At 32.1% G+C, this 17,876-nt stretch overlaps 1 long non-coding RNA gene across 2 annotated transcripts; it reads left to right on the top strand.

Moving 5' to 3' along the window:
* The first annotated feature begins 8,225 nt into the window (after positions 1-8,225).
* LOC136274853 (uncharacterized) lies at positions 8,226-15,353 on the top strand. 2 transcript variants are annotated; one of them, XR_010713280.1, is made up of 4 exons: positions 8,226-8,276; positions 13,884-14,026; positions 14,883-14,954; positions 15,246-15,353. It is a non-coding gene; the product is annotated as an uncharacterized lncRNA (long non-coding RNA). The 2 variants fall into 2 exon arrangements; XR_010713281.1 differs by lacking the exon at positions 8,226-8,276 and adding an exon at positions 9,662-9,869.
* Positions 15,354-17,876: the final 2,523 nt, after the last annotated feature.

Raw genomic sequence — 17,876 nt, 5'->3', positions numbered from 1 at the left:
AAAGCGTAAAATTTGACCAGATGTAAGTCCACTTTTACGAGGATTTTTATACAACATATAGAAATTGTTTCACATGATAGTCCTTGGGAAAACAAAACAAACTAATATATTTTTGTAGTCAGTCAGTAACAACAATAAAAAAGAAAAAGGGTACTATGTGACATTTATACATATATCTATACCGCTATTTTGCAAAAATTCAAAAAAGTTTAATACTATCCTGAAGTGCATTTGTGAGTGTGGCTTAATTATTTGACGGACAATTCGCTTATTTATTAGGCGTTGTTGCTAGATTTTATTGTGATTAGGAAAAAATTGATTAATTAACATTATTTACCCTCCAAATTGTTTAATTTCTATTATATTAATACACCATATTTTTTTTGATTTAAAGCAACAAAGCATTTTTCAGGATTCTTTCAGGGAAGTTTTTTTTTTAAAAAAAAAGGCTTTTTATTTTTTTTTTTACCAATTTAGAATCCTCTCTTCATAAGGATGCTTAGTATCTAATTAAGCTTCTTTGTTCCGTAGAAATATAAAAAATATATTAACGTTTGCATACAGACATACAGACAGACGGACGGACGTCGGGAAACAGGCTATTAGAAAAGCTCACTTGAACCTTTTGATCAGATAAGCTATATGCATAAACGACAGCTTTTTGAAATAAATGAGACACATGCTCCCTAATTGTTACGTCACATTGATCGGAATATTTTACCTCATTAGAATGCTGAAAGTTGCCTAACCATACCTTGTACACTTTGCAATTGAGATGACCTCACCAATGCTTGTTTTGTCAATGGTGTAAGGGACGATAGCTTTCGGCCATTTTCTTGCGGACTTTAAAAAATTTCTTTTTTTTTGGTGTGAATCTGATAAATAAAAAAAATCAGGTATATATATATATATATATATATATATATATATATATATATATATATATATATATATATATATATATATATATATATATATATATATATATATATATATATAATCAAATTGTTCTTATATTATTTATGTATGTATACATCCACCCCCACCCCACCCCCATATAAAAATTAATCATATCAAGTTATTCGGCTGATTATATAAATCACTCGATCTAACATTGACTTTCTTGATAATTTAAATTATCAATTTTGCAAAAATCACGCTTGGTATATCTTAAAACTCTCAATTTATCGCTAAAATTAATTGTTTTAGATGTCCTACATTCTTAAAACCTTTCGTATAGTACTGCATGCATATGTTCATCGGTATCGATTGTAACATTCCAGCAGGACTTTCAGCAAGAAAATAAAAACAATCGCGAATTTTGATATATTTCGGTTAGAAAAATGATTAAAAGAGATGGCAACAAAACTTAAGTTCAAACTTAACATTTTGTAAAAGAGAAAAATATATACCTAGTCTCATTGTGCCATCAAAACATCATTTAATAAGAAAAAAGAAAAGATTGTTTTACATTTAGATCCGCAGAGCATTCCCAGTTCCCTTCTTCGTGCCTCATTTAAAAAAAAACGCTTTGAGGTAGTAAGAATTGTAGAATGTTCGTATCATTTATGGTTAAGATCCATTAGTTGTCTTACGTACGATCCTGCACATGATTTATTTTCACTCTCTGTTTATTTCTATGAAACGATCTCCAATATTCCATTGACAACGGCTGTCATTTAAAATCATATAATGTAAAAAAAAATGTCAAATTTACGTCTTCGGTATGATGTAAATTTTGAATTTCTGATCATCTGTAATACGCGGGTCTATTGCAGTCAAAAGATTAAAACTCTCAAGACATGCACAACTACTATTCTCTATTGAACTGTGAAAATATAACCAAGATGAGGACACCTAGCTGATTGTCTCTGTAATAACATCGGACAAATAATACCTCAAAAAATATGTTCTGTCTCTTTAAGTTTATATATGCAAGCTGAAAAATGAAATGATTCTACTAGGTTTGTAAACATGTACTTGTACATTGCTGTGGTATAAATATATGCTCTTTTAAAACTCCTTACGACAACCATACCTCATAAGGTGTTTCCAGCAGTTTTTCGAGCTTGCTTGCATTGGCAAAGGCTGTCAATTCGGGATGCAACCCTTTAACCTGTTCATAAATATTTAACACCCAACATTTGCAAGTATACTTATTTGCATTAAACATTTGTAGAAAATATGTTAGAAAGTTATTGATTGGTGTTGAAATTCAAAAGTTGTTTAATAGAAACTCTATATAAAACTATTTCTTTTAATTTTAACTTTCCACTTATCAAACATTTTGGTCCATCGGAATGCAATTGATGTAAAACTCATGTTATTAGCTGTTTCCTTTTCGTAAACTGGCATTGTGTATAATACCAACATTTTCATTCTTCATGAAAATTTATCAAACAACAATTTCACGGGTTTTTTTTTAAATTTTTTTAAAAAGAGTGTTTTGCCTTTAAGTGCTATCTGTTTATGGAAATTCAAGCTAAATGAACTTTAAGTACAAATTCTTTTATAATCATGTCCTTTATAAAAAAATATTAAAGTTTTAAGTTTTATGAATCACTTTACAAAATAATTATATTACATAGCACATTATTCTAGTAAAGAACATTTTTGTTCACATGTCTGTCTGATATTCGCTGATACTACTTTATTTCTTTTAATATTTTGGTGAAGTATGCATTTGTTAAAATAATTATCTGACACCAGGCTTGGGGTAATGCTAAATGTAATGGTAATGCATTACATGTTTTCAAAGTAATGCTAGTAATGTGTAATGCCACAAAATTAGCATTACAAGTAATGGTAATGTAATTCATTATTTTCCAAAATTTAGTGTAATGCTGGCATTACATGGCATTACTTTGCATTACTATGCCTATTTATGCATGTTCACTTTAAAAAATGTGATGAATAAATGAATAGCTGAAATTGAATTTGATTAACTTTATAATAAAGAAGAAAGAAATAATTCTTGAAATAAAAATGTTTTAGTTGTATTTAAAAAGTTTTAAAAAATTTCATTTTTAAATTGTTCATATTACAAGATATAACAACACAGTTTCATAACATTTTTATGAGTGTTGTTTTTCAGAGTTTTAAATCATTTAAACAATTTACTCCAATTAGTTTGCACTTCAATAAAGATGTGTCAACAACACACTATGCCCCCAGGATAACCAAAGTATCAAAACAATCTATTGTTATAAGAAGTGCTAAACACTAGTACTCCAATTCCCTTCCCTATGCCATGACCCAATAGAATAGGGGACAGACATGCACCTTTAAGGGCAAAATGAATGCACTGTCCATCCATGATGAATATCAAAATCACTTCCAATATTATAACCCATTTGAATATAATCTCTCTCTCTCTCTCTCTCTCTCTCTCTCTCTCTCTCTCTCTCTCTCTCTCTCGCTCTCTCTCTCTCTCTGTTGTACATGTATATTAAGTACATTAGTTTGGACTGATAGAAAATACGAGATTAATGTATTTTTTCACTTAATATATCTTAAGATATAGATTGTCAAACAACTCCCAGCTTCCACTGCACCTGTAGAATGTTTATTTAGTATAGCTGGGAAAATTTTCAAACTAATAGGATGCAGTTTTAAAAGTTTGATCATAAAGTGCAACAGTAATCTTTTGTCTTAAAGTGTCCTCAGCATAAAGAAATCCAATTAAAATATATTAAGAAATATAACTGGGGAAAACCCTCTGTCTATAAATTAATACAATTAAGTGTCCAAAATTATAAGGATTTGCGTTATCTGGGGAAATATCTCTATTTAGCTTTTTATTAACCGCAACATTATTCCATAAATTGTTTTCTATTATGCACGAATTCTGTGTCTCTATATCATATCTGACATTGTATCATGCCAAATGTCTATAAATATCTATTTACTTATGTAATATGTTGTTCATAATGCCACAAGATTATATATATTGAGAAAATAAAGAATTACTCTTGTATATATAGTCATTGAATTTGAACCTGATACTGAACATGAACCTGTAGATATGTTAAAGAGTGTTTTATATTTGAAACATTTGCAAAAACTCTTTATAAACTTTACTTTTTAAAAACAAAGTAAAGGTAAGGTAATGCATTACTTTACTCATGTAATGGTAATGTAATGCATTACTTCAAGAAAATCAAGTAATGGTAATGGTAATTTAATGCCCAAATTCTTGAAATAATGGTAATGTAATGCATTACTTTACAATGTAATTCGCCCCAAGCCTGTCTGACACATATTTTTTTCTGTTTTAACTTAAATTTTTATTGATGATGTTGTTTCGGATTTTACCTTAAACACATCGCCGTTCTTTTCTACTGCCATTCCTTCGAGCAACACCATTAATTTTGTATCTTTTGGGTCTACATCCTAGAAAAAATCGGAAGAAAAGTACAGTCACTATTTTGCAATCCATGGCACTTACACACATTTGAACAATAAAAGAAACTAAACCTCGTTACGAGTAAAGAGCAATTCTTCCGTCCGATTTGTTTTATATGATCCAATGATATATCGATACTCTCTGCCAAATCTGCGATCTTGTTGAAAGAGGTTTTTTGGTCTCGGGACCGGAAACGGACGAACGGAAGTTATAAATGAAATTAAAAGCTGGTATTTCTTGTACATTTGCCTAGTGTATATCAATGTTTACCAGTCTAAATGAAACACCCAAGCTATTAAATTGTTAAAAACATGAATTGTTTGAACTCTTCAGGTGAGTTCTGGAAGCTATGGTTAACAAAATAAACACATCCTCAATCAATTGTATATCATTTATAAAATGTTTGTGTCTCAATCACTTACAGTGACTAAAATCTCGCGAGTATCATTTTTGTGAGAAGGAAAGCTACTTAATATATTTATTATATCGCACCGGGAGTATAATATGTTTGTATCATTGTATGGTTAACATAATTATATAAGATTTTATGCTGATATATTCATCCCATGTAAAATAAATGAAAAAAAAAGAAAAAATGATTTTTAAGTGCTTCCGGTGACAACCGGTAGTTATGACGAATCAACCAAAATAATTTAAACACAGATACATTCTTAGGGCTGTCATCCAATTAACTTTGGTTGTTTAAGCCGTCACCGTTTTTGAGCTATCGTGGAGTCAATGTTTTTTTTTACTCTGAGCAGGTAACGGACAAACGGAAGTGTTCAGTGAAAATAAAAGTTAGAATATCTTTATATTAGGCAACTGTACTTCTTTGTTGATTAAGTTTACTAAAATTGTCTAAAAGAAAACCCATTTAAACTTTTAAACAACTTTATTGGTTTGAACCATTCCGTTGAGGACCGACAAAATGAAAGCAATTAAATGGATATTATATCAATGTCTATCATCGGTGTAAGTTTTGTGTTTTGATAACTAGCAGTTTTTTAAGATCTCGGAGATACAACATTTGTTTTAAAACACACTAAGATATTTGAGATATCCCACCGAAAGTGGAATTTTTCTGTTTATTTAACATCGGAAAGATGTAAGAATTTATTACTTACAAAATTATTTTCTAAATGCTGACAAAATCTATAGAGCCATCTCTGAGAAATCGTGTGTACAAAAATTGGAAACGGAAGACCTTAATAACTAAATACGATCTCGTTACGAGTAACGAGTAGGCCTTCCATTCAATTCTTAAATGATACGATTAAAATATCAGTGAAATTTCAGAATTCCACCTTAACGACTCCCTTTCAGATAATATATACGATTGTTAATATCCATTACAATGCTTAACATTTTGCTTTTCACATACAGCACATTAAAAATTTAAGATTTTAGTTCCCTATAGTTCCTTATTACGTCATCAATGGGTGTGGCAATTTTTATTTTTATTGTTTTTAAGTTATTTGTAATAGAGTTTACAAATGTCTTTGCCCTTGAGTAAAGGGGCCAGCCCCTTTTTCTTGATTTCCTTAAAAAGGTCTAAAGAATACTAACATTTTTTGTTCTTACATCCATCTAAAATTCTTGCTCATTTTTGAAATAGAAATGATTGAATACTTTAGGGGCTAGCCCTGTAGATCATTAATGGGGGTGGACATTGGTGTTTTGATTAGTGGAATCGATAAAAATTATGAATGCAATCATTTTCTCTTCTACAGTGCTTAACAAACATGTTTCTTTCTTTAGATATATTGCGACAAAGTTTAAGTACTTTGGCCCCTAAAATCCCTTATTACGTCATTAACAGGCGTGGCAATGATTTTTGCTGATAGATATTGTTACGATCAACAACTTTGCTTCAATAATGCATGACAATATCTTGATCATTTTTAAGTTAATTGTAATAGGGTATACAAGTGTCGTGACCCCTACTTTTGGGGGCCAGTCCCTTTTTTCTGATTTTGTTAGAAAGGACTTTTGACCCATTAAGGAAAATATTGCATTTTGAAATTTAAGGTATCCTTTAATTCATCCTGAAATTTTGGTTCATGATAAAGAAATAAACTTCCGAGATGTAAATTTGATAGAGATATGAATCTTGAGCCCCGATGCTAGCAAACATACCACAACAATACACTCAAGATATAAACGAATTCTTTAACTTGCTTTAAGATTACGACTCATAATCATTAGAAGTCAAGGGAACTTGCATGGGACTGTACATGTATGTATTTATGAACAATACTAATTAAGTATAAGGAAAAACCTAACAGTATTGAAATTCAAATACAAACCAATCATACATGTCATAGTAAGTTCATGTATAAGATAAAAAAGAAACAGAAAGCAGCGATGGGGAACAAAACATACCTCTTTATCAAGCAAATCACCGTGACTTCTCGATTTTTCTTTGTTTTTGTCGTTCCTTGGATTATCTTTAGTTCTCTTGCTATGTTCGTTGTCTTCTTCCATAAAGTCTTTTCTTAAAAATCGTTTTTCCTCTTCGAACCTTTCAATTTTCTGTGTTGAATCACAGAAGTACATTTATTAATTTATTTTCTATGTCTCACTGATCATATTGATGATTTTGAATTAGATTTGCCATTTTTTTTTCAATGGTTTAGAATGTTTGCCGATGCATGAACAGTATTTTACACGATCTATACTTTTTATGATATTCAAATAGAATAAGCTGGATTAAAAGAAAGTTCAGCATTATATAATGATTCGTAAGTGTGTAAATGATATAAATTATTGTAAATAGCAATGGTGATTTATGATTATATATAACTATACACCTAAAGATAAGGATTCAATAGTATACGATTATGCTTGGTATAAACGTAATTTGAATTATTTCCTTTTATATTAAGTTCAAATATCCATGAATGTTAATATGATGCAATTGTGTAATGGAATAATAATATCATTTACAGTTTATATGAGCAATTTTTGTTAATAAAGAAATTATCAAACAGACTACCAAAATTTCTATCACTGTCCCAAATAAGAAGATCAGATAAAAGACTGTATTACCAAATATTCAATATATTGGTTATTCAGACATCTTCTCACGTGTTAAAATGCCAAAGGTGTAATTAGTTACTCTGGTTATATATATATCTGGTTAGTTATATATATATATATAGATATGATAATTTGGATTTAATTTTTACTATCAAGGCCTATAATGAAGTTGAAATGAAATGAAATGAAATGCTAGATTTATCGAAGCTTATATATGATAAACAAGAAACAGATTGCAAATGTTAAGCCCAATGTTCTTAGGTTTTTTCGACTTTCATGATATTTATTGATCTTCTACAAAACCAAACGATCATACATACTTAGGGGTGATCGAATGGGTTCACTCAAACTAAAAATCGACGGCAGGTAGTGAATTACTTACTAGTCCGTCTCAAAATTATTTGACAATGACACAACACTGATCGATGCAACATTAAAATCATTCTTGAAACAAGCTGAACGTTTCTAATTGGATAAAGCAAACTTTTATGACACCACCAAGCGTGTGAGGTTTTTAACCCCGTCAAACTCTGCCTATTCGGTCAAGGGTTTATATCAAACGAAGTAGATCAGAATCGCTTGCCATTGGGGGATGTGGAAATTGGACTCCACTGCTGTGTTTATATGTTCTGGTATACTGCCGGATGTAAACGTTGGAAAGAAATTTGATTTCATGAATCCCGGAACATCGACCCCATAAACCGGATTTAAGTATCTAAATACATGCAACACGTTTTAGAAAAATCAAGTTATGAAATACATATTAACTACAATGTATATATAAATCGACTTCAATTAGCAAGGAGGAGGCAAGATGGAAACTTACAAGGAGGTAAAAGAATTATCAGTTAATATTAATATTATTATTATATATAAAAAAGTGATATATGATTTTAAAAATTAATGAGTTTCAATCTATACATATTTAATAAAGGATTCACGATAATGGTATGTAAAATTTTCACAAATAATTGATATAACGTTGTTAATGCACTGGCAATTTTTCAAGAAGATCCGTCTGTTGGTCGAATTGGCCGATATCCCACTAGACTCAGTAAATAAAAATCGGTTAACAAAAGTATTGAAAACAAAATGTAACATTTTCATATTTTCAAAGAAATCTCTTTTTGAACGTATTTTAAAGCAAATAAAAAATATGAAAAAGGTGAACTCCTATCTATCAATCTGTTAATTTTTTGTGCTTTTTAACACGCCCCAATTTGCAGAGTTTTTACGATTAACTGTACCAGTTATCTGTTTCGTGGTAATAACAGTAACATCCCTGTACATGGCAATTTGATACTATGCAAAATGTAATTTGAATTATGCCCCTTGAACAGACTAAGTCGTTTAGGGGTTATAATACATAAACAAAATTCATAAAATTATTCGTTTGTTATCATATCGTAATACCCAAAATCGTAGACTTATCAATACTTAATTGTGCAATCAGGCGGTAGACCGTGCTGTGAATCTCTCGGAATTTATTGAATTAATTTTGTTTATACATGTTATATATAGAGAATAATACAGAAGATACCCCTTTTCCAGTGCACAGCCAGTATCAGCTCGATACTTCAATATATTCTTAAAGGCCAAAGGCCCGAGGGATGATATTGACCAAGGGCTGAAACAGTATAATAAAATTAGAAAAAAAACCCCATAAACTTAGGGAAAAATGATTTTAAATATTATTTTAAAGAAGTATGTACATGTATTAAATAAAGATATGAGATCTTATATTGTTTTACCAAACATGTAGCTACAGAACCGGAATTTCCTCAGCTTTTAAAATTAACTGCTCCAAAACATTTACTAGCATTTGAAGTTTTCAACTGCATTACAAATTTGTTGACTTCAACAAATGTTTTTTGCATAAAAACCGAAACAAAAAACAACAACAAAAAACCCAAAAAAAAACCCAACAAAAAACAAAACAAAACAAAAAAAAAAGGCAGAGGAGTGTGATACATATAGAATATCACACTGTTGATTTGATCTCGGCCCTGGTATTAGCCCGAGCGATTGGTATCGGCCCAAGAGTGAAGGGCACCGGCCGATACCATCTGAGGGCTGATACCAGGGACGATATCAAAACAACAGTGTGATGTTGTTTATATCGTATATCTAAAATAAAAGACTATTATTCAAATTCAAATTCCATATAAGGAATATAATTTATCATTAAGAAGCTAAAGATTTTTGTTCGGATTTACAAAACTCGTTCGTTTTTATTCGTTTTTATATGTGTTAAGAACTGTAAGAGTTGTCGGACTTTGTTGACAAACCACCGTCGTTTGACATACAGTAGAAGAGAGTCTGTCGTCTGAGACGAAGCACTATCTTCTAGAATTCAAATTTATTGAGAGAGAAACTGCCATCCTACGCAACTTCGTAATGAGTCAAATTCTTTCACTGGGATTTCGTAAGTTTCCTGCATGTCTGATTCCATTCATGAAAATCCATACTGTAAGTTTTAAAGCAAGTTGCTTGAGAACGTTCTTAAGCGCATCCATTACTTTAAGTTAATTAACCACTTAATTTTTACAATCTAAACTCTGGTTTTCTAAGATTAAGCCTCGTACCATCCTTCTTTATACCCTCCATAATTTAAATGTTGAATGATATTAAATAAAGCGTTCTAAATACACTGAAGTATTATATGCTCGTGTGCACAACTGACAACGGTTGTAATTAATACTGTGATGTTTAATTATGGTCTGCATACAACACTTACATATAAATATAAGGCAAGTACCCGCTCTGCACTTACAAATGTCTGCAACCCACACCGCAACTCACCATGCACAACACACCATGTACACAACAGCCAGACGACATTCAACAACTCACGCATGCGCACACTCACCCGGTATCAAGTTAACTCGCTCCCATGTACATTCACACCACACTACACTCCCCTCCCCTCTGAAAAAAAGAGGGTACTCCTGTACCTTAATACTTAACATGCCTAAGACAATGTCCATAAACAAGAGTATTTAACAATAGTAATTATGCTCAATGTGGTTGACTATACTTGTTGTTAGTTAATTATTGACTCAAATATAGAAGTTTATAAACTGAAATGATAATAATGGTTTAAAGTGGATATATCTCACATTTTTACACACAGAAATATACTAATCTCATAAACAATTCCTTAATATCATAGATACAAACACTAGCACAATGAGTCAAATCATCATACATGGAATTAAACCTAAAAATATTGAAGAGCAAAATAATTGCCATATGTAAATATCTCTTTTAAACTCACCTAAAGATATGTTAATGAAACACACACATATACTTTGCATCAATATTGCCATATGTAAATATCTGAATCTACACATACATGAACAATGAACAGTCAAGTGTTTTTATATCAAAATAAGAAATGTGTTGAAAATATAAAAAAATTACAGTCACTAAGATATGACACTGAAGTTCCTGATATAAGGCATTCCTTGCACCATAAATAAAAGTTCTTGGACAGTCAGCATCATGGATCACTTTCTCGGTGTTTGGAATATCTTTCCATGTCCCGGGACCACGTAGTCTACCAGACGCAGGATCTTATGTCTATTTGCCTCCTGACGTGCTGGGTCCTGACTCCTGGACCTCCACAGGGACGAATCCTCCATATCCTCCTCCGAATGGAACAGATCACCTACTTCCGCAATGGTACCAAGCTGTGTGTTCTTAACTATGACAGAAATGTCCTCACTGGACTCTCCAATTTGCGGATTAATGCAAAATAGTCTATGTCATAGTCTCTGCTCACAATAGTGGTATAGAATTCACTTGCTTTTCCCTGGAGACACCAACATAACTGGTCTTTACGTTCTGTAGTCGTCCATCGTGACACATCTGCATATCGGTTGAATTTCACAAGGAAAGATTCCCAATTGGTGGTTCCATCATACTGTAAACCCTTAGGCAAGTACACAGGTTGTCTTACGTGTCGCCCTTGGTTTTCGATGACTTGTGTTGTTTGACGTCGTTCGTAAGTTGGTGCAAGTTGAGGTTGTCGTACATGTTGCTCTCGGTTTTCCATGATTTGTGTTCTACGTCGCTCAAAGGTTGGCGAAAGTTGAGGTGAAGGCAAGGTTCGCCTACGCGTATGTCTGTAACCTGTTGTGGGATGCCCATGACTTTCACCTATAGGTTCTGTATGGTCAGGTTCATATTTATATTCGTGGTTGATCTGATTATTTGTACCATTGTGTTTTGAGGGTAAAATTCGACGTCGTCTTGGTTCAGACAAGGGTTGAGCTGTATGGGGATAATTTTTAGCCAAAGGCTTGTGTCCTATCTCTTTGGGGACAGACTTGGGAATCTTCACATTTAAGTCATCATAGCTATCGTCTAGTAAACTACTACCCATATATTCGGCTAGATAGTCATCCATACCGTCACTAGGAAGTTGTTCAGCATCTTCATGGTCAGAGTGATCTACTGAGTTGATTTCAAGATAATCTAACAACTCAGGGGTAATTCTCAGCTTTGGAATGGTGTCTAGATCTTCTAAAGAAATACGGCCATGTTTTCTGAGGTCCCAAATCCGGTCAGCTAACACCTGACCAACACCCGGTAATGCCCTCAGATCTTCATAAGTACAAGTGGTGATATTTATTTTAAATTATCATTTAGGACATTTTGTTTTCTTGAAGGGGGGGGGGGGGGGTCACACATATTGTTTAAATTTTGCACAATATTCAAGAATGCACATATACAACTTTATCAATTTCAAATACCTAACAACTATAAAATTAATTCAAAAAACAACGTCTTGACTTATTTATCTTGTGAGTATACGGTAGTTGCATACCACGTGCCTTACCCCTACACATGCCTTAATTTCCGGTGATTAGTCTCACCATTTTTTTTTCTAGCAAAATAAAGACTAAACTATTTATTAAATCCTACCCGAATCATTGAATAAATCTCAATATAGTTATTGCAAATTAAACAACTGTAAATCTTACTCCAAAACTTCCAGAAAATACTTATATTTGACACTTCGGCGCTTCCCGCCAGAAATTCGATTGCTCGCAGCGCCAGTGAAGTATTATATGCTCGTATGCACAACTGACAACGGTTGTAATTATTACTGTGATGTTTAATTATGGTCTCATACAACACTTACATATAAATATAAGGCAAGTACCCGCTCTGCACTTACAAATGTCTGCAACCCACACCGCAACTCACCATGCACAACACACCATGTACACAACAGCCAGACGACATTCAACAACTCACGCATGCGCACACTCACCCGGTATCAAGTTAACTCGCTCCCATGTACATTCACACCACACTACAACACAATCGTTGTGTAGGTTACCTCCTCTTACTTAGATACATATCACTCTTTGGCGCTATTTTTGAAATATCATTTTTCAATGTTTAGCAATAATTAAAAATATTCAGACGTGTAAGGTGATGCTTTGTATTATTTATTTGTTATTCTATCGTTATTTTACAAACTAGTCTTAATTTAAAGCAGAGATATTTGGGATTAGCTATTTTAAATTTGAGGGCAATACACCCTTCTGACGACGGGCTGAGACAGAGAAATATCAGCCCCGAGGGCGATACAACCCTAGCTTTTGGTTGCTGTCTCTCCTAGTCCAAAACACGTGTATCAGGGCTGATACACTACTAGGTATATGATATGGATCCGTATTAGCCCTAGGGCTGATAACCTTTATCGGGCCCAAAGGCCGATGCGAGTTTTGTAATGTTATCTGTATCACACATGCAAAAAGAAGAAGAAAGAAACAAAACAAAACAAAAACCCTGTATTTAGTTCTAAGTATGTAATAAATATTGATGTAAATGTCAAATCAAAGAAAGGATAAAAAAAAACGTACTACAAAGAGGTAAAAGTATATTTTATCTTATTACGTCACTTTTCCCACTGCTGAAAGTGCAAAGATGTAAATTAGTGGTAAACAATGATCGTTCATTGACGATCTAATGTTTAAAACATATTCAGGAAAGTTTTCAAGCAAACTTACTTTTTTTTAATTCGAAACAGACGACTGATTTTTAAAAAAAATATCCGATAGTCACGTGCTATAAACCCAAACTTTCAGGTAAGCCGATAACCAGTCTAACTAAACTTACTACTAAACAATTTGGTAGATGCCAGGATCGGAAAATTTGTTTGAATTAATTGTCGCGCAAATTGTGCTATTATATTGTTGCTTTACTGGAACTTAACAAAAATACTCTTAATACTACTATCTTTCACAAAACGTGCCATTGCTGAAACACAACACAATCGTGACAGAAAAAAAAGTGTTGTGTAAAATACTGTTAACACTGTGAACTGAATATTGTTTATTAGCGTTTTTCCCAAACACTGCGAACAACAATGACTATATGAACATCAGCACATGTATTTGGCGCAAGGTTTTTTATTATACAGGTGGCAAGATGAAACAGATTCGGCTTTTGATGGCTGTCGTCTGCCTGACCCACGTGACCTGTAACGAACCTCCTTGTTATTACGTCTGCTGTAACGCTTCCTGCTCAGTCAAGTGTAGACAGTGCTACCAACGTTTAAACGGGGTATATTCTGTTTCACTGTATGAACCTTATCAACAATACGTATTTTTTAAGTATTATTTGATATTTATAAAAAGCTGATGGCTCAAACAACAATCTTTCTCTAATATAATAAAAACGTATTTTAACCTTCCTTCTACCTTGAATTGACAGTAGATAGTATGCGTTTTAACCACTTTGATATTACATGCATATAATATCATTATTGCGGATGCTTACATTCAAAAGGTGTAAATGAAACAATTTTAGCAAGCTTTTTTAATAACCAAGAGTCTAATGTAATAAGATTATAATTGTATCTAACAATATAAAGCCAAAACATTCAGTGGTAGCTGCTTTTTAAAATCCTACACCATTTTATAAAAAAGAACCAGGTTTTTTGAAAGAGCATTGTCAAAACATTTGCCTCTATCGATGTATCTAAAAAGTTTATAGCACATATTTTAAACGGTTTCAAAATACCACATTCTTGGCACGTGAATATATACCCACGACACACAAACTCTTTGGTAAAATTACGTCATTATTTATGCTCTTCCACTAAAGCATACAAAAATCATCTTTTATGATCAACGCTCACCCTTTCATGCTGCACGATTACATAATGATTTTTTTTTAAATCCAAGCATCAATGATTTTTTTTAAATTATGCGAAAATGGTTTAACAATAATTATTATACCTAATCAAATGATATGAAACATCTTACATTTATCAATTTAAACACACAGAATCGAAACACGAAAGATTAAATAATAGGTAAATATCGACATCGTTGAAAATTTTGACGGTTTTGAAATTTCCAATTTGTTACAAAAGTTTTGCAAGTTTATTACCTTCCAATCTTTTTCTTTTCAACAGAAAAGACAAAGTCCTCATAAGCGCGGTTTGATTGAAGAACGCCGCATGGAAGATTGCTGTAACCAGATCTAGGTATTGAGACGTCTTTATTTTATGCTTATATCATCTTTTGTGTATTTCCCTTGTTATATACTTTTTCCTTGTAATTTCTTACTTGCTTCGATGCTTTCTTATTACATCGGTTAATAGTTTTTTTCATATCTACACAAAAAAATCCTTCACATGCATTAGGTTAATTTCTTTTCTGACAAGTTTTTTCCATTTGTTTCTATCTGTTTCCGCTTTTTAGACCCCTCGCCTTTTTCTTTATCTCATTTATACATTGCTTGCATACTAGTAACTAATTTGGTTTTTATGTTGCAGTGCCTAATAAGTTGCAATTGGAAAACTATCATTGAACTGTCAACTCTCTAAAGAGGAGGATGATCCCGATATTTCATATTGTCTAATAAACTTATCTTGGCAATCTAATGTATTTGATATATCATTTTAAATTTATTTTAAATTTTAATTATTTATTAAACTTAAGTCCCATTGAAGTCTTATACTTTTTGTGATAGATGTTGCATAATACCTTTAATTTAAATGAATGACGAAAATTGACTTCACGAAAAAATCACGACACGTGGCTAGAGAAATTATTTCACGATTTTTCCTCGCTGTTTTAGATTTATTCTTTTTGAATAATAAATAATCATAAATAAATTGATATAATCTTCTTATTTTTTAGAGTATCAAAAATATCACAAAATGTAAAAATGGAGGCATCAATCAACCAAACTTGTCATATCTTTTCCAGGAACTGACACTCCAAATCAGACTATTTTCTCGAAAGTGAAACAGTGTTTGGACCTAAGCACAAATCATCACCGCTCACAAGACGTATATCTTGAAAATAATAGATAAATTCGGTGTATTGTATGCTGTACCATTGTTTTTCCAAAAGAAACGTATTTATAAACCATTGAAAATAGTCATATTTGATATAGTACGAACAGTTTAATTGTTTTTGTAGTTGCATGTATTCCTACGCCAAAGTTAAATATAGTCTCGTTCAACCAGACGCTCGGCTGTCTCCGTAAATCTCCGACAAGCAGAGAGTCTCTCTTGGTTGTCGGATATTAACGGAGACAGCCAAGCGTCTGGTTAAAGGAGACTAGAATTCAATATTGCTTGGATCCATACGTGTACAATTTTTAGAAAAATTTCGATTACTGATAAACAGTTTGGTGGAATTAATTCTATCTTTAAATTTTACACAACATGATTCATACTGGGTTTTCTCGAAATTCTTGTCGGAAAAGTTCGAGAATTCATATTATAAAAATGTGCGAAATTCGAAATTCGAAAACTACTTGCCGGCAAAATAACATATCGTTAATTTTAAAATTGATAATATGTATAAAAAGCGCTTTTTCATGAAGTGAGCTAAATTCATATTTCACTTTAATATTGTCGTTTTAGCGGCATATTTTTATTATTTCTGTATACCATACAAGCGTCTAAAAACTCATTTTACTCAAGGTTTTAAGGTTAACGACGGTAAAACAAACTTTCTGGATAATCTGCTGGTTTTTTTTCGGGGCAGTTTGAAGGTCCAATACACTATAATCGGGTCGCTGTTTGGTGTTCTAGAAAATTTCAGAGGAAATCTGGGCTAATTTTGCATGCACCATTGACAACCTGTTTTAACCTTAAAATCAGCTGAGCAGAGTGTCTTGGATATGGAGGAACCCATATATCTATATAATTCTTGGTTTATGGCGGGGTCATTTTTCTACGGAGGTAATTTCTCTTTATGTTAAACATGAAGAATCAAAGTACTGAAAGTACTGACACGAGTTGATGCTTCAGAAATCAGACATTTATTGCCCCTTTTCTGCTCTCAATAAGCAGAACTTGAAATAGATAATAAATAAAGTATATAGGTATCTTATTATACTAGGCCACAACATATCAAAGATAAAAAATCATGAATCGTGAAAGATCATTTTTTTAAATTATATAGAGGAGCATATCTAAATATTCTTTAAATCGACTTCGACAGAACATTTTAAATTTCATTATTTCCTTTTTCTTTATGTTCAAAATGGTTAATTTGGGTATTTGTAATGACTTGCCAAAATTTAAAATTCAAATATTGAGTTAGAAGCACGATAAAGAGTTTTTATTTCTTTGTTTTGTAAACAAAACCCGAGTCTTGTTATTGCATGTTTACATATGTGTTTTGTTAGTATGAATTTCCATCAAATGTTGTTGTCTTCTGTTGATAAACTTAATATTATATAGAGGGGTGTTCGGCCATCTTGTACATTTGAGGTTCAAAATGTAAACATATATTGAACTGGTTTGTTTTTGCCCAAAACTGACTAAAACAGTTGTCATAACATAAAAAGGCAATACATATGAGTTTTACGAATTGTTTAGTCTGCAAATTACGCATACAAAAACAGGAAAACAGTACAACACCTTTTTTAAAGCTGCATGATCCGATTTTATATCAAATTTTGTGTACGCTTTTTAAACGATGGTTATGCTAAGTATGTGTATAATAACAGACATTGCGGTAGTTTTCCCGGTCAATTAAGCCATATATCAATGAAAATAATTATAGTTTTTTTAACAAAACAAACGTCATAAAAAGGGTATCGCGTTATTTCGCCTCATATTTAAATTCGCCCCTGAAGTCGAGGTGGGGATGATTGTATTACGACTTTGACATCGAGTGTTAATGTGAGTTGTGGCAAAACAAAAATAAGACAATTGGTGTGTATGGATAATAATTAGACCATGCAGCTTTAAACAGGTTGTTTGTATTGTTATGTCGATAAACACAAATAATGTTAAGTTCATTCATTCGGCCACATTTAACTAATGTTATATATGTCTTTCTCATAATAAAATTTATGTAGTTACCTTCTACTAGTATACCGGTACCTTATTATTAGGTAGAGGGTTGCTATATATTTTTTATTATGAAAAAAATGTGTAACA

Source organism: Magallana gigas, chromosome 4, assembly GCF_963853765.1.
Source record: "Magallana gigas chromosome 4, xbMagGiga1.1, whole genome shotgun sequence".
In the NCBI taxonomy this organism is placed as follows: Eukaryota; Metazoa; Mollusca; class Bivalvia; order Ostreida; family Ostreidae; genus Magallana; species Magallana gigas.
The sequence above is the reverse complement of the archived record's forward strand: the minus strand, read 5'-3'. Positions and strand labels throughout refer to the sequence as shown.